Raw genomic sequence first — 26,046 nt, 5'->3', positions numbered from 1 at the left:
CACAGGACAAGACGGCAGCATACCCAACTGACAGGTCTTATGCTGGGGGGCACAGCACTTAAAAACTCTGATCATGTGCGGAATCTTGGTGTTGTCCTGGATAGTAGCCTGACACTTAAACATGGTGTCAGCCACAATCAAATCCTCATTCTTTCAGCTGAGAAACATAGCCAGAATCAAGCACTTAATTCCCTCAGAAGACCTGCGTAAAGTCATACATGCATTTATATCATCACGACTAGACTACTGCAATGCTCTGTACCTGGGTCTTCCAGCAAAAGAATTGCACCGCTTGCAGCTGGTACAAAATGCTGCCGCCAGACTATTAACTAACCAGCCCCGCTCCAGCCACATAACTCCCATTCTCTACGCCCTTCACTGGCTACCTGAAAAATGGCGAATCATTTTCAAGATTGGCTTACTCACTTTCAAGGCCCTACATGACCAGGGCCCAAGGTACCTGCAGCAGCTTCTGATTCCTTACTGTCCTACTGATTACTATGATCCGCCGAAGAAGGACTACTAACAGTACCCAGAATTTTCCTGAATTCATCTGGGGGTCGAGCTTTCAACTTTGCTGCTCCAACTCTGTGGAACTCTCTTCCTCGCACAGTGCAATATGCCCCCACTGTAGATTCCTTTAAAAATAGACTAAAGACATACTTATTTACTCAAACATTTCACTGACATCCACTGTTAAGCTTGTTTTGTATTTTTAGCTGTAAAGACAATGGTAAAGCACTATTGGGAGAATAGCGCTATATAAATATCATTATTATTATTATTATTATTATTATTAACCTAGGTTGTATGTCCGACCCAGGTAGACTGCAGTGTAAATGTTGCAACCCAGTTTACTCTACTTTGGTTTAATTTAATGCCTGTATTTTTGCTAGCACTACCCAGGTCACTGCTTGGTGTAAAAGGGTCGTTCAAAAATAACCTAATTCAGGTGACCCAGGAATCCAACTCTAATAGCTAGCATGGCCGAACCCATCCATGGGTGAATTGTCGCCTACCCATATGCAGAGGTCCGCCTCAAGAGAGTGTCTGTGATACCCATTCCGGACTAGTAAAAATGTATTGGGTTATTGCATGTGAATGAGCACCAACCTGGGAATTTGTTTAGTCTGAAAGGGGACAGGAAAAATAACCCGGATTCAGCATATGAACCTGGTTAGGTACAAGGGTTGAACCCAGGTTCAGTGTAAATGGAACCAAATAATACCATACCTGGTTGATCCTGCCAGTAGCATATGCTTGTCTCAAAGATTAAGCCATGCACGTGTAAGTACACACGGCCGGTACAGTGAAACTGCAAATGGCTCATTAAATCAGTTATGGTTCCTTTGATCGCTCGACTCCGTTACTTGGATAACTGTGGTAATTCTAGAGCTAATACATGCCAACGAGCGCTGACCTCCAGGGATGTGTGCATTTATCAGTGAACAAACAGGGAGCACATTATTTGGTACTTGTGAGTTATCCGGGCTGCCGATTTTTTCATCGCGCCCGAAATCGTGGGCATCGCGTCGGTCGTGGCCGTTATAAGGAGCCGCGACGCGATGCCCGCGATTTCCCATAGACAGTAATGTTAAAAGACACGATGGACCCGATTTCCGACCCGATTTCCCATAGACAGTAATGTTAAAAGACGCGATGGACCCGATTTCCCATAGACAGCAATGTTAAAATAAAATGACAATGTGAAATTGGCCAATATGGGCATTTCACATTGGATATGTTTTAAAAAAAAATGTTTCATGGCCCCCCACCACCGTTAACGCCACCCCGCTATTGACGCCAACCCGAAGCGTGGCGAGCGCAGCGAGCCCGCGAGGGGCGGCGGTACGCGTCCTCCGACCTTTTCATACCCCTACTATCCACGTCGGCGTGGAGTTGAGAATAGAATAGTGTGGCGAGCGCAGCGAGCCACCAAGACCGAAGCGTGGCGAGCGGACGCAGACACCTGTGAAGCCCGCAAGGGCACGCGGATACCTGTGAAGGTATCCGCGTCCCCTCGCGGGGCTCGCTGCGCTCGCCACGCTTCGGGCTCGGTGGCTCGCTGCGCTCGCCACACTATTCTATTCTCAACTCCACGCCGACGTGGATAGTAGGGGTATGAAAAGGTCGGAGGACGCGTACCGCCGCCCCTCGCGGGCTCGCTGCGCTCGCCACGCTTCGGGTTGGAGTCAATAGCGGGGTGGCGTTAACGGTGGTGGGGGGCCATGAAACTTTTTTTTTAAAACATATCCAATGTGAAATGCCCATATTGGCCAATTTCACATTGTCATTTTATTTTAACATTGCTGTCTATGGGAAATCGGGTCCATCGCGTCTTTTAACATTACTGTCTATGGGAAATCGGGTCCATCGTGTCTTTTAACATTACTGTCTATGGGAAATCGCGGGCATCGCGTCGCAGCCCCTTATAACGGCCACGACCGACGCGATGCCCCCGATTTGGGGCTAAATCGCGGGCATCGCGTCGGTCGGGTGTCCTTAAATTAACTAAACTTAAGGACAAAATCGGCAGCCCGGATAATTCACAAGTACCCATTATTTTTAGTATTCTGAGCAGCACTGTTTCAATTTTGCTTTGTCAGTGTAAACAGGGCTGACCAAAGAATAATCCTGTGTTTTTACTGGAAGATGGGTATAACATGAATCGGTACATCTGTCAGAATGAACTTAGGTCTACAGTCATTAGGTCGACTGGCTGGAAGGTCGACCTGACTTAAGGTCGACATGGGCCAAGGTCGACATGACTTAAGGTCAAATTTGCATAAAGGTCGACATGAGGAAGGTCGACTGTTCATAAGGTCGACATGGGTTTTTCACAGTTTTTTTATCCGAATGTCGACATGGACACAGTTGGCAATAAAAATCGGATGCTCGTAATGCATCGGGCACGGTGGCTCGCTTCGCTCGCCACAGCTTTAATAACCTCCTCCACGCCCTAGTGGATGGTAGGGCATGAAATACCGCCTGTCGGCACACGTCGGCTCAAAAAACAGTGAAAAACCCCATGTCGACCTTATGACCAGTCGACCTTCCTCATGTCGACCTTTATGCAAATTCGACCTTAAGTCATGTCAACCTTGGCCCATGTGGACCTTAAGTCAGGTCGACCTTCCTGCCAGTCGACCTAGTGGGGTCGGCCTAATGACTGTAGACCTAAGTTCATTCTAATAGATGACCGCTTCCCCATTAACCCGGGTCGACCCTATTGACTCCAACACATGACCTGGGTTGCCCCAGTCTAGATTCAGGTCTATATCCATATCTCTGTGTGAAAGGGTCTGAAACAAATAGCAACATGGCTTGAAACTGTATTGCTACTACCAAATCATACCCCATCATACCAGGTGTGAAAGTGGTATTAGTCTTCTATATTCAAAAATGTATTTTAGAACCTGTTGATGCAGTTTCAAATGTCATATTCCTTTCCTAGAAACACAAGGTGCAAAGTTCATTCTGCTCTGTAAATTTGAAATAGTACACAAAGGAACATTGTCAATTGTCAGATTCTTTTAACTGACAGGTGTTAAATTATCCTATTTGTTTTATTATCATAAGTGTTTTTTTATCTTAATAAAAGCTTTCTTGAATTGTATCTACTGCAAACTGTGCTGAAATTAGGGCAAAGGTTGGGGATGGTTGGAGGTGTGGTTGTGCACAATGAGTCATATACTGTAGCATATTGGTGTGGCAGTAAAGTTCCCGTGGAACTCCATGGGTGACATTCTATGGAATGAGATTTTTTTTGTTTTTGCGATTTTTTTTCCGCAAAAACGGACGAAATCGCATGTTTTTCCATTTTCGCATATTTAATGAGCTGCGAAAATGTGAAAAAAGTGCGATTTTGGCCAACAAATTGGACATTCTGGAAATGCGATGGCTGTTTTTCGCAGCACATCGCATCCAGATGTTTTCACATTGAAAAGTATACAAATCGCATATTTAATGGTATGCGATTTGTATAAATGTGTCTAAAATTCGCCCAAAAATCAGACCAGGTTCTGATGGGCGAATTAGCCAGAACCCTGCACAGATCATTGAGATCTGTGCAGGGTTCTGGTGGAAAAAAAGGGTTAAACAGTTTAAAAAAAAACAAAAACTGCGCGGGGTCCCCCGCCAGAGCATAACCAGCCCCGGGCTCATTGAGCCGGTTCTGGTGACATAAAATCACGGTCCCCGACAAATAGGGGTCCCCTTGATTTAATGAAACCAGCACCAGGCTCAAGGTCCGGCGCTGGTTCCCAAAATACAGGGGACAAAATGACTAGGGGTCCCCCGCATTTCAAGAACCAGCACCAGACCCAACCAGCCAGCAGGGTAATGCCACAGCCGGGGGACACTTATTATATAAGGTCCCGCGGCCAAAGCATTATCCCCCTGGCTGGTCAGCATGGGCAGGGGTCCTGGGGAAGTGGGGACCCCCCAAAGAAGGGGTCCCCCCCTCCAGGACTTACCAGCCCATGCTGAAAGTCCGGGGCTGTCCCTGATGCCCCTGGGCGGTGGGCATCGGGCTGATGAAAAGTGTAAAAAAAGAATAAAAACTATTGTCTTATACTGTAGAACTATGAGTCCCAACAAGCCTACCCCGCATGCTGGGACTTGGAGAACCACAAGTCCCAGCATCCGGGGCATTAAAGGGCCCGCTGGCACTTGTAGTTCCACAGTACAAGAAATAGTTAAATAAAACACACACTAACACCCAGAAAAATAAACGTTTAATACATCCACAGCCCACACATACTGATACTTACCTACCTTGAGCCCGTGGGTCGGTCCCTGGATCCGGGGTCCTGGCTCCAGGGCTGAAGAGTCCGGTTCCGGGGCCTTGGTCCTGGTTCCGGGGCTGGTCCGGGGCTCCAGGGCTGAAGAGTCCGGTTTCGGGGCTTTGGTCCTGGTTCCCGGGCTGGTCCGGGGTCCGGGGCTCCTGAACTGAAGAGCCCGGTTCCGGGGCCTTGGTCCTGGTTCCGGGGCTGGTCCGGGGCTCCTGGGCTGAAGATTCCGGGGTCCTGGATCCGTAGTAATCCAAAGGGGTACCTGAGGAAGGAAATCCTACTCACCTGGTCCCCGGCGACGACCCCGTCATCTTCAGCTCCAGACGCGCTGCTCCCGGCTGGTACCCGCTCACGGACTGGAGAGACGCAGAGATTTTCATCTTCCGCGCCTCTCCTCAGACTGATTCTATTGGCCGCCATGTACAATGGCATACAATTTGAAAATTGTATGCCATCGTACACTATCGAACGATATCGCGTCGCATCGCATACCATCGTATGCGTTATGGTATGTGATGCGATGGGCGCCGCCAAAATACACAAGTACCTTACTTGCTTTAAAGAAGTTGTGGCGGACATACATCAGATTCCCCAGTTCAGAGTCAGAGTGGCAGGACCACAAGGTTGCTTTCTATAGACTCTCAGCATTCCCTCACGTGCTGGGAGCTATAGACTGCACACACATTGGGATTAGGGCACCGCACGTGCGGGGCCACGTCTATGTCAATAGGCGTGGGCGGCACTCCCTGAACGTGCAGGTTGTATGTGATGCTCATCTCAAAATCCTAAGTGTAGTTGCAGGTTTCCCTGGGAACTGCCATGACGCCTATATTCTGAGACACTCCGGCCTCTGGAACCGATTTACCCAACAACAAATGCCAGAGGGCTGGCTACTTGGTAAGTACATTTTTACATATTACCCTCTCTATTCGTATTTGTACCTGCTGAAATTTGTGTGTGTGTTTCAATTTTCACCAGCCTACTACTCTTGTCCAAGTAAATACTATTTGCCCACTGCACATACCTTACCATATAAGGCAATAACTTCCTTTCTTTGCTTTAGGTGACTCAGGATATGGGTGTCTTTCCTGGCTCATGACACCTTTGCGCACCCCCGATGGCCCTGCACAGCACCGGTATAATGAAGCCCATATTGCAACCCGCAATGTGGTGGAGCGTACGTTTGCAGTGTTGAAAAGTAGATTCCGGTGTTTGGACCGGTCATCTAGTTTGCTGCTTTACCACCCTGCAAAAGTAGTGATGATCGTCCAGGCTTGCTGCATGTTACACAACATAGCCCTATACCAACCAGCCTATGTGGAGGAGGATCATGCAGCAGTCGTGCAGGAAGCCCAACCTACCACACCTCGGGTAGTGAGGGGTACGCAGAGGGGGAATCTGATGCGTACAGACATCATCAGGCACTACTTTTCTGGTAAGCACATGTGCCCTCTATTCCTACATGTACCTTTGCTGGAAGTGAACTCACCTACATTACATTTATCACTAACATCTTTTTGCCCCCACATTTAGCCCAATAGACACAGTCCAAGGGTACAGTTGGTGGTGCAGACCTATCCCTTGCTGTAAAAAACCTTGTAAGTATATTAACAACATGTATGTGATTTTTGTGCAATCAACTATGGCTCACCTGTTGTTGTGGAACTACATGGGCCAGCATGCCCTGACACACTGTAAGCATGACAGCTCAAAACATGACTTCCACAGCTTGCTGAAATATGTAGTTCCACAACCTCGGACGGGCCAGATTTGAGACAACAGCATCTTCCACCAATACCTTGCCCATATATCATTACATTATGGAACAGATCACACAACAAATGTTTGAAGAATAACACACAGACAAAATGGTATGCATTGTGACATTTTTACTACAGTATATTATGTCATACATAACCTGCATTTAACAGTCGCAAACAATAGAAATGTGTATTAATGTAACAAAAATTCAAGCATAGAACATGCATTATCAATTTATTTTATGTTAAATAATTATTTTTTCCCTCCATCAGGCCACGCACTACCACCTCTTGAACCTGCGCACACGTCACCCCGGGTCCTAATACTCCGACGGGGTGGGGAAGTTGGTGAGCCACTTACTGGTGTGCTAGATACACTACTAATTGTAGATGTAGTTGCACCTATGACACCTGACACCTCCATTTGATGGATTTGTGCCTGCATAGCGATCAACGCATTGGTCTGCGCAGTACACGATTGACTAATTGAATGAATACTTTGTGCAAGGCTGCCAATATGGATATTCTGCTCCCTTACAGCAGAACTAAGTTCAGCAAGACGGGTGTCTATGCTATTTGCCATACGCACCTGAGTGCCTACACCAACCCGTACACTCCTAGACAATTTTCTCAACTGTAGAAAGGTGTCACGCATGTACCCCTTAATGTTGCCCATTTCCAGACTTTGGGAGGCCATAAATTCTAGTTGTTTGTCCTTGAAATGTACCAAGGAGGTATCTACTTGGGCAGCAGAAGCAGCTGTAGGGGGAGTATTTCTGGGTGAGGGGGGGGGTTTGGAGTCACCCCACTTGGTGGAAGATCACTCTGTGATGATGTGTTTATTTCCTCCTCAGCCGCAAACGTGTCCACTGGTTCCAGAATTATCTCTATGTCATCCACCGGCATATCAGAGGATTCTGTGGATTGTTGTCCTAGTTGTACAGTACCTGTGGATACAGAGGAAGAGGTAAGTACAGATGCATATATTGTCCTTTCTGTCATCAGTACTGTTTTGGAAAGGGTCTGAGATGGTAGACGCCCATACCTAGGGGTACTATGTACTTACAAATGGACCCCGATCCTGCATGAAACATTGACAATAATCTTCATTGACATGGCTAGGCCACATTACATTCATGTCCGTTGCAATGTAGCAGATGGAGATGACTGTAATGTGATTTATTATTTGATGTGACATGGGTGTGTGTACTGTATGTGTAATGGCCTGTGGTTTAATCATTTACCTGCTTCCACAGATGCGGCACCATCGGAGCTTCTTTTCTTGGATGCTTGATCACTTCGGGGCGGACAATCTGTGAAAGGAAAGATCGGCAGACTTTATGTACCGAGCAATGGAGATGCTTTTGTGCAAAATCATCAAATAAATTACAATAATGGACAAATTTACCTTTGGTTTAGGGCTATATTATTTACTATTCATATTTTTACATTGATGTTTTGCACCTGTAGTCAGCCAAAAAAATTAAAACACTGCTTGACACATTACAACTGTTGGCAAATCTGTGGTATGTAGGCGTGACTGCTAAACCGCCAGTACACCAATGTTTTTGGGCCACATACATATGAAGCTGCTAGAAAAAATGTTACAGTGTGGAACAATAGATGTGCAGTTGTGGAACTACAAGGCCCAGCATTCTGATCATTTTTAAAGTAGGTGTAAACTATTGCCATTGACAGACCTTGCTGGGCTATGTAGTTCCACAGCACCACATTAATTAGTATAACAATACAAAATAACATTGCAGTTTAAATACATTGGCATGTATGTTTCATTTTGCATGTGGTGACACTTACCAGCTCGGGGTGGGCTTGCCGGCCTATCGGTATCCGCAATGTGCATCCCAGGCAGGACCTCAGGGGAGATAATTCTTTGGAGCTTCACCTCATATGATGTGTAGGATATTGTGGTGGGGCTTCCTCCGCCAGTCTTGGTGGCCTCCTCCATCTCCATGGCCATTTTCTTTTTCAGCTGACGCTTAATGTCGTTAAACCGCTTTTTAACGTTTTTGATTAGCCTCTTGCGGTGACTGACAGCATTGACCGCCTGGGTGATGTCCTTCCACATACCACGTTTACGATTTGAGGTGGTCTTGTGCTGGTTTTTCCCCAGTAAGCGGTCATACAGGGGTATGATGGCCCGGACAAGTGCCACATTCTCCTCATAACTGAATCGGACCTTTCTCCCACTTTTGGTGCAGCCAGCTTCACCCTCCTCCTCATCAGGGCCGGTGCTAGGGTGTCCGGCGCCCTCCTGCAAACCATAAATTTTGCGCCCTTTCACATTGCCATTGCAACAAGCTGCAGCCCGATTGTGGGAGCGTATGCTACATGCAATCCTATGGAGGATCTCGGGTGCATGTACATGTATGCATACACCATCTCAGTGCTGTGTCCGCAAAATATTGCAGGCACTAAACGTGCCCATACAGACAAAAATCTACAATTATTAAAAAATTTGTTATAAACATGTATAATAAAATACTCACTGTTCTTTTGCTGTTTAACACTTGTGCAGTCCCTCCTCTTCTATCTGCGTAGGCAGGACGCTGAGGACGCCTTTACACCCCTCTCGTGACTGAGGGGGAAAGGAGGGGAGAGAAGGAGGAGATGGAAGAAGAGGGGAGGAGATAGAGGGGGCGGAGTGTTGAGGACTGGTAGTGGCACTGGCACAGCACACTGAGAAGAGGGAAGGAAGGGAAGGCTGCGCTGCTACCTGTTCGTCATTTGATTGACAGCTGACAGGCACATGGAGCAATGGGTAGGGGGCGGATCCGGACATGACATGTCATCCAGGCATCCATAGACAGTGATACATGCCTCAGCGCAAGTATCCGTGAGGAAGAGGGGACAGGTCGCAGGAGGAGAACAGTGTGTGCGCGGTGCAGGGAGCTGCTCAGCCTCTCCATACTGCCGCCCGCTGTCAGACAGGCACTGTGGTCGGCGTGCAGGCTGTGTGCACTCACGGTGCAGGGAGCAGCTCTTTATACTGCCGCCCACCTGCTGTCAGACAGGCGCTGCGGGCGGCATGCAGGAGGCAGTGACAGTGAGGGCTGAGGCAGCTTTAGCAGAGCAGGGAGGGAGACAGCGCCTTTTCAGCATGGCGCCTCCCTGCTTTGCAGGAGCTGCTGAGTGAGTAGCGCCGGCCCTGCTCCTCATCCTCTATATCTTCCACATGCATGTCAAAATCCTCCTCCATGCCAGTGTCTTCCTCCTCCTCCTCCTCCTCACCTCCATCTTCCTCAATCTCGGACATGTGGCCCTCCTGCAGCTGCTGTGGGGTATGGGCAAGGTCCTGGCTACAGGATAGGGATGCCAGCGGATCCACCACCTCCTCCTGCTGGGCCTGGTCCGCCAGGGCCTGGGGCTGCCCTTGCAGTGGCCATGGTGGCTGCCACACTGCTGCCATTCCCTGTAATGGAGGTCGACCTCACCAGTCCTCTGCTGCCTCTCCCACTGGCTCCTCTTGCCTGGCTGCTGTCACTGCTCCCTCTGCCACTGGCCCCTCTTCCTCTGGTCACACTGCCACTGCTCCCTCTACCACTGACCCCTCTGCCACTCCTCACTCTGCCACCAACACCTCTTCCTCTTCTCACACTGCCACTGCTCCTCTCCATGCTCCTTACTTCCTATCAAAGAGTGAAATGGCGCCAATGCCCCTTTATATAGGGGGTGTGATGCATAATGGAGGGGACCTAGGTGGGCCAATAGGTTAGGGGGTTATTTGTCATGTGGAGACAGTCTTGTAAATCGCACTCCGGTTGGTCTAAAATTCGCACATGACCGGCGGAAGAAATCGCACATTTTTAGTGACATAATTTCGCATCAATTCGCCGCAAATCGCACTACATCGCACTTTTTAGCCTCTAATGCGCATCCCATTAAATATTCGAATTATGACTAAAAAATGCGATTTCTGAAAGTGCGAAGAGCGGCGATGTGGAGTGCGAAAAATATATGCGCTTTTCTCTCAGCCCATAGAATGTCACCCTCTGTGTTTGAATTTAGCCACCTATGTGACTAATTAAGTATGAAAGCACCACAACAAGCCCGAGACACCCCAATTGCATGCCTATAAAATGGACGATCTCTGCGTGTCTGCTAAGCCACTTCCCTTTCACCACAAATACCCCGTTAACACATATTGTACATCAGGTATTTGCATATGAATGAACCCAGACAAAAGAAAGTTTGTTTATATGATCTGTGTAAGCATCGGTGGCTGTTACCTCTCATGTCCGGGGAATCTAAAGCTGGGTACACATATATACAATCGTCGGGCCGCTCTCCCGTTCTGGGACGGACGGCCGTCCGTCCAGATTGTATAGGTGTGTACGATTCCCTCTGTATGAGCGATAAACGTCCAAAAACGGTCTTGTCCGTCCATACTCGGTCAGTCGAAGGTTCTTTGTTGTTTAATTTTCATCCGACAGGACGGGCCCATATCGGAACAAAAGTGCAGTGTGTATGCACGTTCCATCAATCGATATGCTGGCCGTTCTTGCGACTATACTGCCAAAGCTGGCCCATGTGGGCGTTCCATAGCTGCATTATCTCTCCTACTGCACAAGAAGCATTCACCTCCCCACATGTTTATGGTACAGCACAAGAAGCACTCACCTCCCACCCCCATGTTTATGGTACAACACAAGAAGCATTCACCTACCCCCATGTTTATGGTACAGCACAAGTAGCACTCACCTCCCCCTTCCCCCATGTTTATGTGGGGAGGTTAATTTATGGGCATATGGACATATACGGCAAACTGCTATAAAGATGCGGAAAGCGACTACCCAGTCACTTTGCCGTATCTGTCCATATTCACCCTGCCGGCTGCTATAAATAATATGCGGAAAGCGACTGGACTAACCAGTCACTTTGCCATATCTGTCCCTAGTCACCATGCCGTATCTGTCCATATAGTCACCCTGCCGGCTGACGCGTACCCCTTTCTTTTAGTGGTCAGAGAGCAGTACATGGCTCCTTGTAGTTGTTTGTGCCACTGAACACATGCATGGGCGGGACATTCGAGCGCTATTAACCAATCACACAGTTTTCTCTGCTTACCATCAATAAAACCCAAGTCATGTGGGAGCAGTACTGGCTGAGCTTAAATGTGTGGCTTGTGCGCATGTTCGGTATCGCTGTCCTACACATGTGCACATATTAAAAGCTGCACTGGCTTCTAGGGTCTCATTGGCTACAGCCCTTAAGGCAGGGCTTCCCAAACTTTTTGGAATCACGGCACCCCAGAATATCAGAAAGTTTTTCACGGCACCCCTAGCCCAAAAGTTTATCATCAAGAAAGTCAGGAAAAAATATTAAGTGAATTAAATTGTGTTTATAGCACATCCTTAGGGTCAGTTATGTGTAATGGTTATGATTCACCTCTGTTTGTCCACAATTTGGCTATTACTTTGGCCATAATTAATTAAAATGTGATCATGGACCACTAATCCAGTGCACCCCTGCAAGTCCCCCAAGGCACCCCAGGGTGCCACAGCACACAGTTTGGGAACCACTGCCTTAAGGGCTATTTCACATGCTCCGAAAGAGGCCGGGTGGAGAAACTCCGCACAGCCAAAAGCCGTGCCGTACAAAGTAATTAATAATGGACAGCATTGTGTCCTTTCGCATAGGGCATACATGGCCTGGATGCCAGGTTGCAGCCGGATGTCACCACTGGAAAGAATAGCTGCCGGGCTGTGGTTGTCCCTTCCATTGTAAACTTCTGTGTGCGGCACAGTCAGAAACTCCTTAGAGACAGTAATATGGTGAGGGACAAGTTTTGATTCTGTTTGTCTACAAAGTTTATGATTGGCAGCCACCAGCTCTGGTTTAGGCCGTCACATTGGCCATAAATATTTTCAATTGGTTCTGGGCCACCAATCCATGGCACACCTGCAGTTGTCCAGAGGCACACCAGGGTGCCACGGCACACAGTTTGGGAACCGCTGCCCCACACCATCTGTCTTTGTGTGTGTATTTACTATATCCACCTTCTTAATAGGGAGTCTATAAAATTGTCCATGGCCAGAACATATGGTGGATAAGGGATAGAATATGGTAAGGGTGGTAGGAGCTCATTGAATGAATCTTTAAAACTTTTTTCATCTGGTTTGCTTAAATTAGTTAGAATATTGGTATGTTGCCATACAATGAGAGCTGGATAAAGGAAGGCGCACTGGCGCAGGCTCCAAAGGCACAGAGTAGAGCTGTGAGCCAGATTCCTGTCATGCTGATGTGGAAATACCTGGATGTTGAAAACAGTTCTATATGCACAAAATTTTAAAAAGCATATTGACAAGCAAGCACTAGGTAATGTGACAGTTTTATGTTTAAATCGAACGCCACAAACTAAGATCCTTTACTCTTGTGGACACATTTTTTTTAATCATAAAAGTACGTAAGAGCAAAATGTAAAGATTCCAAATACCAGGCTATTCATTGCCAATCTTACTTCCCACAGGCACACTCTTAAAATCCACAATGTTGATTTAAATCACTGACATAGAAAGAAGCCGTGTTCTCTGTACTATACAAAATTAAACAGAAAACCCGCCTCTGTTATTTCTACGCTGCCCTGGTACAAAATGAATATAGCATACATGACTAGCTAATGCAGAGCTGATGAAAGAGATGAAGGTCAGTCTGGTTTAAGAAACGTTTTCAAAAGAAAAAAAAATGTATCTGATTCTCAGGTCCTGAAATGTTTGATCTTTTAAGAACTGATTCAGTTTCCTATTCTTAAAAGCTTCTCTCATTACCTCTTTTCTATTAAGTTCATTAGAGAGAAAATTACATATATTAACTCCCTGTGGTTTTATTTGATTGAATTTAGAATGTGTGACATGAAAATGAGGGAGAGAAATTCCAAAACGTTAGTTAAAAAGTGCTTTCGATAAACATTACATGCCGTAAGTGTATTAGGCCTCATATTTCACGGTGTAGTGGACTGCCAGTGACATCCCACGCTAAGTACTGGAGTGTGGAGGGGAGTGGGGGGGGTGCTTGGGCCAAGTTACTGCTATGCCCCGCAAGCCAAAAACCTAGTTTCTGGCCCTGGTGCGCATCTCCCGCATCCTGCCCATTTTCTTGTGAAGTGGCCTGAATGGGAAAATAATACCTGGATTGAGGGAGCTAGATCATATGAAACTGCATAATTTAGCTCTATCCCTTCCATGCAGATCTGCTAATTGCAGAAGTATACTATTATGGGGGTGGTGCCTAATGATCTGAAAGCCTGCCCCCACCCTACGATTGGCCAGAAGCATCTCCTCTCAAGGCTTCTAATCAGACAATACAAACATCTCTAACAAACATTATAAACCACCATCAGGGGTATCCCCATGGATCAGCTTGCTGACACTCCTATTCTGCATAAGGGCAAAGCCAAATGGTTGGTCAGTGGCAGGCAGAGAGGTCCCAAACATTGCCCAGGGTGTACCTGTGATCTTCCGTTCCTCAGGGTCATTCCCTGTGTCGCCCTGTGGGTATGGATCACTTGGACGACCAAAATAAGGTCAACATACATTGGGTCGACCACTAAAAGTCAACAGGCCTTAGGTCGACACAGACAAAAGGTCAACATGGCTAAGGTCAACTGGATCAAATGTCAACACAAGCATTAGGTCGACATTGGGAAGGTTGACAGTCAGAAGGTTGACGTGGGTTTTGAAATTTCTTGTCACGGATGTCAACATAGTCCACATGGATGTTGGCAGAGTATATAGCGGGGCTTGTGGTGTTAGATGACACACTTTTTGAAGCTTAAACAGGAATGTGGTTTATTTCAGTGAGCACAGAACTAACAGTAGTCACGGGTTAATGCAGGTATGCAATATAGTAGTATAACAGGCAGGTGTACACAGTGTATGGTGCAGGTACTTATCATTCTGCAGCTTGAGCTGGAGAGTAATGGAGGTCTGTAGTGGAAGTCTGCCAGACAGGGCAACCTGCTGAGGTGAAAGTTGATCACTAATCCCTTTACAGGAATGGCGCTGCTGACGATATTAAGAACATATACAACAGCAGGTCCAATTTAGGTGGCATTATAGTGATAAATGCAAGATTAATTGATAAATAACCTGCAAATGTGCGCTATCTGGCTTCTCTGCCTTTCTTAGCGCATTACTACAGTGGTGGAACTCCCAAAGGCAGGCAATAGAGTCATCTACCGCCGGGCACCAGCTTTAAAGGGGCACTGGCTCCACTGCCTCCTGATGTTCAGTTTTCTTGTTCCTTATTGTATGAAGCAGCAGCTAAAAGGACCCAGGTGTTGGGCAAAAGCTTGTCCACCCAGCAGCATCTCTTTGTCACCACCCTCCCCAAACCTGAGTGGTAGCAGGCGGCGGCTCCCTCTGCTGGCTGTCACATAAAGCAGGATCTTCTCCCCGCAGGAGAGACGGATGAAGCGGCAGTAGCGGTGCAGCACTTGCAGCAGTAACAGGGTATGGGGGAATCCTGTGACACTCACTGGCTGCCCGCTCCCCATGTGCATCTCCTCAGCTGGTACTTGTTTCCTATCTGGGCGCCCAGGTTTTCTACGTACGGCACCGTAGAGAAATCGGATCGCATCGCATCGTACACATACACGATATTGAACGATGCGATGCGATGCGATCCGATTCGATTTCCCATAGGAAACAATGTTAAATGGCTCAATTTAGCCAAATTATCATAGGAACAATAGTAAATGAGCCAAAAACACCCCTGAACATTGAAATGTCCCCCCAAAAGTAGTTGATGCCACCCCGCCATCAACGTGAACCCGAAGCGTGGCGAGCGCAGCGAGCCCGCGAGGGGCGGCGGTACGCGTCCTCCGACCTTTTCATGCCCTACTATCCACTAGGGCGTGGAGTGAGAATAGAATAGTGTGGCGAGCGCAGCGAGCCCCGCGAGGGGACGCGGATACCTTCACAGTTATACGCGTCCCCTCGCGGGCTTCCCAGGTGTCCATGGCGACGCGGACACCTGGGAAGCCCGCAAAGGGACGCGTTTACCTGTGAAGGTATCCGCGTCCCCTCGCGGGGCTCGCTGCGCTCGCCACGCTTCGGGCTCGGTGGCTCGCTGCGCTCGCCACACTATTCTATTCTCACTCCACGCCCTAGTGGATAGTAGGGCATGAAAAGGTCGGAGGACGCGTACCGCCGCCCCTCGCGGGCTCGCTGCGCTCGCCACGCTTCGGGTTCACGTTGATGGCGGGGTGGCGTCAACTACTTTTGGGGGGACATTTCAATGTTCAGGGGTGTTTTTGGCCCATTTACTATTGTTCCTATGATAATTTGGCTAAATTGAGCCATTTAACATTGTTTCCTATGGGAAATCGAATCGGATCGCATCGCATCGCATCGTTCAATATCGTGTATGTGTACGATGCGATGCGATCCGATTTCTCTACGGAGAATAGCATGGTGCGCAATTAACTTAGCGGGCGCCCAGATAGGAAACAAGTACCCCTCAGCTCACCCAGCAGCTTCTGTGATCCAGCCGCTGCCTCCCTAAAGGTGCTCTGGGGAAGGTGCATGAGCCCCGGCACTGCCCTGCAACAGATGGATCCAGGAGTCAGACCTGCTGATACCAGTCCCCGCCATATAAAAGCGCCAACACAGCTGACAGATGGATCGTCTACAGAACTGCTAGTGAGTACATTCAAGAACAAAATTCCTGTTACAACAAGCATGCCCCCATGGTCTTGTCTGTGCCCCATGCATTGTCCCTGTCACTCCTGCCTACGTTCTGACCCCACTGATCTTTCATGTCCCCTTGGCTTAGTCCTACCACCCCTGTCCCTGTTCTCTTTGTTCTGTCATCACCTCCATCTTGAAACTCTGCCCTAAACAAAAAAAGGGAAAAAATGTCCCAAGGTGCAATAAGAGTCCGTGCAGCCTCACAGTTGATAGAGGATCACTGGAAATGACTCCTTTGTAAGATACTGTATTCGAGAGAACAACAGTGATGGCGCTTGACTCCAAATCACATGTGAAGATCAATCAATCAATTTGGTATTCATGTGTCATAAAATTAAATTGAAACAATGTGTCAGATACTTATTGGTGAATAAATAATTTAAAGTAAAAAGAGTGGTAACTGAAGGCATACCGAACTCACAAGGAATTTTGTGAGAACCAGTGCGTAAAGGTTTCTTTAGGAAATCACCCAATGTGTAGGGTATAGGAATTGGAGAGTGGGAACTGCGTAGCGTACTCACTAGAAAGAAAGCTTTATACGCTTATAACGGTTTCTTTAGATCCCGTCACATCAAGTTTCCATATACACTCGTGGATATGAACCGTATAGGATGCAAACAAAAAAGGGATAAAATTGTGTTGTGATATAGATTGTTTACACTTCTATATTTAGGGTACAGTGGGAACCTCTAGGGGCGTACCGAAACTCACAGGAGAGATAGTATCACCGTGCTCATAAAGGTTTCTTTAGGGCAGTGGTGGGGAACCTCAGGCCCGGGGGCCGTATGCGGCCCCCGTAGCCAGTCTGAGTGGCCCTCCTACCCACCTGGCAGCTTTGCCGGGAGTCAAGTACGGGGACTTTTTGCGAGAGGTCGGTAGTTCTTGCGAGATTCCTCTTAATTAACAGCAACCAGAGACTGTCAGTCCTATTCAGCGGCAACTGCCGGAGCATGGGAAGGCTGCAGAAGGACAATTTGTAAGAGAAATGTTTACATATGACCTCCGAAGGATTTTTCCACCATACAATTGGCCCTTGGCACAAAAAGGTTCCCCACCCCGGCTTTAGGGGATGACACCATTTATGTGGAGTCCCTTCTTCACAATATTGTGTACCGTACTTACAGCCCATATAGGTGTTGCAAGCGTATCAAGGTACCTTTTGTGGGTGATCACCAATTTTTGATCCAAAACACCACTCACGAAATGGTGGGTGGTGTTTTTTTTGCGGTAAATAAGGTGAAAAAAACATTTTAGGGTCACACAATAACATTTAATTTAAAACAATTAATTTTAAAAACAAGTACAAGATTAAATACATGAGTGGTGGCTGGGAGTGGGAAATGCCACAACCCAGGTTGAAATAAGAACAGTCACTCCTCTGTTCCTGTCACTCCTCTCTTCTGTCCCCTCTGTCCTTTCTCTGATCCATATTTCCTGGTCTTGACACCTCTGTACTAGCCCTGTCCCTTGTTACAGGATACATGCCCTATATCCGTATCCATGCCGTATCCCCTACCCGCCTTACAATAACTGTCACTCGCAGCCCTGGCATTCGAGGTACACATTTTTAATTTGATAAATCATTTATTTTGCTTAGGATTCAGGATTAACTGATAATAGAACAGTATTCGTATAGGAGTACTACAAAGAGGCTACATTATAAGAGATGGTTGGGAGATTTATTTGAACACTTCTGGGATGAACTTACGCCACTGCATTACCACATAATGGAGGTTATTCTGATCGTAGCGGCCAAACGTGTGTACGTTCCATATTAACGTACGCTATCCGTACGCGGCCGTTGGGGTTAAGTCCACCCACAAAACAGCCGCATACGTACGGCCAGAAACAACGTCAAAGGGGAGTGGCGTACAATTGAGCGTACGCCAACGTACACGGACGGACCAGCCCTTACACTCCGACAACTGGCGTACAACAGAGCGTACGCCACCATTTACGGACGTCTCTCGTCCGTCTTCCCACCGACTTCTTGCGGAGATCTGAGCGTACGCCAGCTTGCACGGACGGGTCCCTATTGTTTTCAATGGAAAACTCAGCTTATGTCACCGCTCGTGAGAGTGAGCGTACGTCCGTGCACGCTGGCATACCCTTCACATATATGGACCTGCAAATCTTGCCTTTCAACTACAAATCAGACAATTAATTAATTATTCTAATTGTTATTCAATTATTGTTTTCTATTAACTCAATTGTCTACCTTAATAAAGACCCTAATAAAACAACCTTTTAACCCTCATTACATGTATATTTGTTATGTTCTAATGTGGCATTTTAATCACTATCTATGTGTCCCCATATTGCTGTTACTTTTAAATCAAGTTATGTTGGTGTTTCTGTATATGTACTAAATTATGTCCATAATTAGTTTGTCCAAAATGTGTAACATGTATACCTACCCTGATGTTATGTGTGATGTTTTAATCGAACAACATTAAACATTCATGCATTTTCACTATGTGTTATTTTACTCAAAAACACACACATTCACACATCAATCATTACCCCTCACCTCAAATTACAAATATAACTTACATTACACATCTGTATGTACCTACCCTTACAAGCCCTCTAACATATTTATTATTAAAAACACAGGCAATTTATAACAGAATATAAACTTTTATTTTTAACAAACATAATAAGGGGGGGGGGGGATAAAAATAAATTAAATGCGGGCCTCCAGTTGGGCAAAAAGGATGTGCAAATACAGGAGGGTCAGGAAGATCTCCCGAATTATGGCTACCACCTCCTCCTGGTGCTGTTCAGTGTCTGTAGTGAAGGGATAAAAAAAAAATTAATATATAACATACACAAATGTTTGTTGTATTTGTACATAATAAAAAGTTGTGAGTTATGTGTGAAGGCCACATACATTTTTAAACTACATTGAAGATGGGTCTGCTGTAAACACAGTACTAAAAAATAATATGTTAACACACACATACTGTACATAGTAAATAACATTAATTAAATTACTCCTTCTTGGATGAATGTATGCTGTATCCCAATTGGTAGTTTGGTTTTGGGGGACTCTCATCTAACCTCACAATTAGGCTGTGCTATTTAAGGGTTATGACATTGTTGCGGCTTAAGCACTCCTTACTATTTTAAATTTAGGACATTGCTGTACAAATTATAGGCCTAAAGCTATGTTTGTAAAGCATGCATCCGCATGGCCTCACACACTATTAACAAAACAATCTCTAAATTTATGTTGCACATCATGCTGGGAACTGGAGTTACCCAACACCTGGACCCACATAACTACAACACCACTAATGTCGGATATCTCATTGGATGTACTGTTATGTCAATTATTCAAGGGGTGAGGCATGGCCACACTCCAAAAAACCACCAAGGGGACCCTTGTTCCTGGAGAAGGACAGGCCACACCTCATGGTCGCCCTGCAGTGATATGTTGCAACTAATGTTGATGTTGGATACACATATGTGGTTGTTGTGATTGTTTATGTGTAGAAATGTGTAGGTAAACATTAGACACATTATTTACTTACGGCTAGTTGAGCCATCCTGGTCGCCGCTGGTTGGGTGTGCGGTGGTTGGGGGGGTCAGGAGCAAGGGGGATGGGATAGGACTTTGGATACTGGTAGTGGGTGTGAGTGGGGATTGGAGAGGTTTGGGGGTGGGTGGTGGAGAGGTGTAGGGGGGTTGGAAATGGGGTGGGGAGGGGGTGGGGGTAGGGGAGGGGGTAGGGGTGTGGGTTGGGGAGGGGGTGGGGGTGGGGGAGGGGGTGGGGGTTGGGGAGGGGGTGGGGGTGGGGGAGGGGGTGGGGGTTGGGGAGGGGGTGGGGGTAGGGGTGTGGGTGGGGGTTGGGGAGGGGGTGGGGGAAGGCGATGGGGAAATTTGGTGGGCCCCAGCTTGACCCATTGTCTCCTCGTCTTCCTCCTCCTCTTCCTCCTCCTCTTCCTCCTCCTCTTCCTCCTCCTCTTCCGGCTGCTCCTGGGCTGCCTGCTCCTGGGCTGCCTGGTCCCGGGCTGCCTGCTCCCGGGCTTCTATGCGGGCTCTTGCCCGTGGTGAAATGTTCATGTTGATGGCATAGAAATCGAAGATTGGGTTTCATAAAAAAGGGGGAAAGAAAAATTCACATTAGTCATGCTCATAACCTTCCAAATTATCATTGCTGTTATATTTCAGACATTTATCATGCAAACTAATTGATATGCTACACCCAAAAACTGAGCAACTACTTAAACCCCCCCTATACACCCCATATACACCCCCTATACACCCCATATACACCCCCTATACACCCCCTATACACCCATATACACCCCCTATACACCCCCTATACACCCCCTATACACCCCATATACACCCCCTATACACCCCCTATACACCCCATATACACCCATATACACCCCCTATACACCCCATATACACCCACATACTCAGGAACATATTTATAAAAAGTACAGAAAACATTGCAAAAAAACGCAGTCATACTAGTAAATAAAAACTTACATCGGGCAATATGGCGGCGAAGTGAAGATAGCAACACTGGCTGCTGCCGGCGCAGGTCAGACCAGCGCCGCTCATCTTGACCCAGGCTTCTGTCAACGCCGGTCCGGGCGAAGATTAGCCGGCGGGCAGCATTATATGCCCGCCGCTTGTCAATGTTCGACACATATGGGCCCCTGGGCCCCAGGCGCCGGTCCATGACCTCAACCAAGGCCAACAGCTCCTGGGTAGAAAACGCCCTAGCCCTGGTTGAAGTCATAGTGGCAATGGCGCAGTTATTAATTGCAGGTACATATATCACTTTTGGTGCTTGCTGATTGGTGTAAAAAATTGTTTGTTTAGTATTAACTTTATTAATCCTTCTTACATTAACAAACTGGATGCGAATAGAAACTTACGCGGACCGTTCCGATATACACACACCATAACCAACAGCATGCATTCAATGTATAGAGAGGAACTGTATATACAGTGTGCGTAAAAGAATACACGCAACAGTCTACTAATAAATACGCTGCTAAAAGGGGCACAATGCAACATGTTGGTGTATGACAATTTCAGACTCATGACATATGTAAGGAAAGCATTATAACGTGATGTTTTGAAATGTGACTCACAAAGCATACACGAACTCCAACAGATACCAGCTGACAACACTCATCATTGGAATGACAGGTGCACACATTTCACGATGTAGCACACAATGCTCCACAACCTGTGTATGTGCATATACAGGTGATTGATCAGGTGCGTTGAGACCTGCGTAATTTAAGCGGCAATTATCGGCGGGAAATATCGGCGTAAATTAGCAACTACATTGCGGGGAAAAATATACGCCCCCTTGTTCGTGGCGGGAGATTAACATATAAATATTCAGTCAGATGCAGGCCAGAAATGCTGCAAATATGTCTAACTCAGACGATTCCGCAGCTGAGGACGCTCTACAGAGAGCTACAGCAGAATCCCTGCTTGAAGCCTTGCAGAAGAGGGAACAGGAGCGGAGAAGGAGGGCTCAAGAGAGAAGTAGCCTGCAAGACCAAGCGGGCCCCTCACTCACAGGCCCTGTTCAACCTCCACCAGCTCCACAAGGGCCAAGCAACCAGCCAGAACAAGAGGTTGCATCTCTCCAAACAGGTGTGACCCAGCAGGTGCATGGTGAGAGAACTGGGGCCACCAGAAAACGAGCTGCAACATCTAGGGTGAGGACTGAGCAGGATACCACCACCAAAAAGAGAAACCCTGCATTTGTAGAGGCAGAATTAAGAATTTTAGTGCCCAGAGCACGCGAATGGATCGAATTGCCAACCAGGAAGCCGGGTGCCAGTGCAAGGAGAAACCTTTGGGACAAGATCACAGAGGAAGTGAACCAGGTGTCACCAGTGTTCAGAGATTGGCTAGCGGTGAAGAAAAGGCAAGTGTGTTTGTCCCCCTGATAATGTCATATGTGTGTACATATGTTACATGTATGTTTTGAGAATAATAGAAAGGTGTGTTTGTAGATAGTGCTACACTTCAATGTCACATGTGAACACAACCATGTCTAATAACCCACATTTATATATGAAACATGCACCATTGGTGTGATGTGAGGTTATGGGCACAGTTCTGCTCATGTGAAGTATGTGAAGTATGTGATGGGACAAGAGAAAGTGTGTTTTGGAAAGAGTTGTTGTAACATGTTCCATATGATGCAACTGAAACAAGAATGAGCAAACTGTGCACATGTAGCTGGTGAGAAACTACACATCCCAGTATGCCATCCCATAGTTAAATGACTCCATAATAACCACACTGTCAAGCTATGGTGGAATGTGTAGTTTCACAACAGGTGGAGGTGCCTAATTTGGCCATGGATGATGTCATTTCTGCATAGTGATCTATGTATGTGCATTTAGTGGCCTAATGAATGAGATGAGACACTGAAATGCCTCCTAATGGAGACATTAATGTGTGTGTGGGACACATATGGCTAAAAAACATAAGATCACCCACACTAGGAAATGTAACGTAGTCATGATGTTCACTAGCACAGTGGTGCACATATCTCATGGTGATATTTGTATTTTTAAACTTGTAGGTGGACAGACTTCAAAACGACACTGAAGAGGAAGATGACTGACCGGTACAACCACAGCATGTCCACCGGGAGAGGTCCTATGCCCGATAATTTGGAGTATACCCCCCTGGAGCAGAACGCCTTGGACGTCATTGATGTGGCCGAGGTCAGGGGGATCTCCAATATGGACAGTGAGCTCCCGGCGGAGGTCTTTGCTGCTGCTTTTGATGGTAAGTCACAGTAATGCATTGTATTTTGAAAGATATTTTTTAGTGCGTATGTGATGGTGACATTGTTTTCAATTATTATCCTAGCAGAAGCAGAAACCCAGGATGAACCGGCAGCATCTTCCTCTGCAGAGCCACAGGTGGAGCAAGTGGTCCAGCCTCCACCAAGACGACACCCCCAGCCCCAGCCACAGGAGACATGGGATGAGAGCGTGATGGTGATGCTGGAGAGGATCGAGCAGCAAGGGGTGGATGCTGCGCTCCGTCAGCAGCAGATTGGGGAATTTTTGGAGGATTGGAAGGCCACAAACAGGCAGCAGTGTGAGGCCTTCAACCGCATGAATGACACTCTGGCGGCTGGCATGCAAAGCATTGGCCAACACCTCAGCCGCCAGAATGACATTCTTGCGGAGCTGCTGACCACCGCCAGGTCCCTAAGGGACAATCCCCCATCTGCTGGCCCACCCCAAGCTGCTCCCCAACCTTCCACCTCTGCTGACCCTCCTGTGTCCACTAGGGGAAGACGCCGCAAGCCATCTGACCCAAAGGCCCCTGTCCCCAAGGCCCCATCTAAAAGGGGGAAAAAAGGGCCCAAATAATGAGACCTGGTTCACTTCCTCTGTGGTTGGACCCCAAATGTTTAAATTGCACTGGACATCCACTTCCTGAGTTGGCCATCGATCCATTTTCGTGCCATGGGCATTAAAGTTCTTATTTTGACCTCTACAAATGCAGGATAATTTTTTGGTGGTGTGTATCTTGCTTAGTATTCACCCTGGTTGTTGCAGTACGTATTCTGGTGTCCCCATTTCTTTCACCATTGCATTTGCAGGGTAACACATGTTTGGAGATATGCAACCTCTTGTTCTGGCTGTTTTTTTATTTTTGTGTCTATTTTATTTGTTTATTTGATTTATGACATTAAAGTGTCAAGCTGTGATGCTGAACAGCAAATAAATGTATTTGACCAATTAAAACAAAATTGTTGTATGTGTAATTTCTTGTGTGAAACAAATACTAGATTTATGTGTACTTACTGACCAGGGTATTTTTGAACATTTGTTGAAGTGTGGTAGAAGTTTCCCATGTGTAACCCTCTCCCTGGCCATTCCCATGTTCCTATCCAACTTTTCCCTGCTAATTAGTTTGTGTCAGCACATGTGCAGAGCAACTTAATAGGTGAGAAAGCAGTTTGTGTGCAGGTGAGGTAGCTCCTACAGTAGTAGGTAAAAGCAGGTCCAGAACAATGCTTTCCTCATGGAGTGGGTGAGGCAGACAAACAAGGGTCAAAAGGTACATTTGTGTAGGAATGCATATGTGTCCTCCCTAAAAAAAGATGTGTGAATCGGCCAAACATGAGAAAATTGCTTGTGAACAAACATGTATAACTTTTAAAATATATATGATTTTACAGTGTCATAAGCAGATGTAGGAATCCTTTGTTAGAGAGATGTGAGTGCAATAATGTGATTGGTGGCATCTTACATCCAGAGTGTAGTCAAATCCAATTCATAGCAGATCAGATAGTGGTACAGTTCTGTATTTTGGGTACTATACAAAGATTGTGTGCAAAATAGTGGGCATGGGCTTAAAACATTGCTGAAACATCCTTTGTAGGTGTTAGATGTGGTTTATGTTATTGTATCATAAATACAAAACCTATGTTTGTATTAGAGTGAACACGTTGACACATGTCGACTTGTGTAGATTGAGTGTGCTACTGTGTAAAGTGTATGAAAGCACGTAGTGAATGTGTCTAACTGTTTAACAAATACCTACCTTAGCATATATAAGCAGGTCTTAAAAAGATTCTTACCTTAAATTAAACAAACCTATAAATGTCGAGAAGTATAGAAAGATAAGCTTCCAATGTGTTTGAGTGCTGTGTGTGGCTTGCAGGCAGTGAAATCATGGTTTGGACTTAATAGACTGCAGCATTGCTTATTACATTCAGGTGTATGTGTTTGAGTAGTAATCAGCGTTAATTAGCAAACCCAGGCGCATGCTGGCATGCGGTATCTGTAGGGGTGATCTGAGCTGGCGGTTGGCGGCCGCCTGTTTTGTGTCCGAAATGAACGGTGCTTAGGCGATCGTGCGGTAGTAGCACCGTTCATTTTTGGTGCACACCCCCGTGTACGCCCATATTTACGCCCATTTTCCCTCATTATTTCGGCCGCTCCCCTCATCACGCCCCTATGCCGCCCCCAATGCCCGTACACTCGCGTACAGGTTTTTTCGCACGTAGAGACCCGTCCGTAAGCGTTGTGGAGTGTTCGCGGCTGCGCATTGGAGATGGTACGCATGCGCAGATCATGAAAAACCCCTGAACGTACGCGTACGGCCCGGCCGCACCAACCAGAATAAGGCCCAATGTGTTGTTGTCACGCTTTTGCCTAGGAGAGGGGGTGGTGTCTGGATACTTCGTCTCCTCATCGTTGAAGACGCGGAAAGACGTTGTCATGGTGATCCCGCATTACGTCACTTCCTGGATACTCAGTTTCTATGAGCCTGCAGTTACCTTTGAGACATGGCAGCATGTTCTTTTTGGTCCATCTCTTGCCCCGTTTGTCACACACAGGTGAGTTGGTTTATTGCCAACTAGGGTTAATCACGACTGCTACTTAGACCTGCTCTATCTGCCCATCATCTATGCTCCTGGCGACGGTGACATACACTCAAACAGCTGTAGAGCATGGCAGACTTGCAGTGGATGCTGTTTAATCCTGTTTTTGCCCGATAAGTATGGTATATCTTGCTGACCTGAACTACTATGATGCATGTTTCCACTGCTTGGATTTTTATATTTTTTTCTACATAAAGCTTTCTTTGCAATTTAGCTCTTTGGTGTGCCAGCCTCTAATTACTACATTGGATTACCATTGAAATGGATTTGAGCTCCCCCCCCCCCCCCCACCCCCCTCCATGCTGAAATTAGACAAGTGTGCATTCTGTTAGTTTTTTGTTTTTATATATATATATATATATATATATATATATATATAT

General features: G+C 46.7%; 1 long non-coding RNA gene across 1 annotated transcript; it reads left to right on the top strand.

Moving 5' to 3' along the window:
• Window positions 1-6,218: 6,218 nt before the first annotated feature.
• On the top strand, window positions 6,219-8,062 carry LOC146007148 (uncharacterized). Its single transcript, XR_014444255.1, has 3 exons — window positions 6,219-6,391; window positions 7,408-7,520; window positions 7,810-8,062. It is a non-coding gene; the product is annotated as an uncharacterized LOC146007148 (long non-coding RNA).
• Window positions 8,063-26,046: the final 17,984 nt, after the last annotated feature.

Source organism: Crinia signifera, chromosome 6, assembly GCF_055691185.1.
Source record: "Crinia signifera chromosome 6, ASM5569118v1, whole genome shotgun sequence".
Taxonomy (NCBI): Eukaryota; Metazoa; Chordata; class Amphibia; order Anura; family Myobatrachidae; genus Crinia; species Crinia signifera.
The sequence above is the reverse complement of the archived record's forward strand: the minus strand, read 5'-3'. Positions and strand labels throughout refer to the sequence as shown.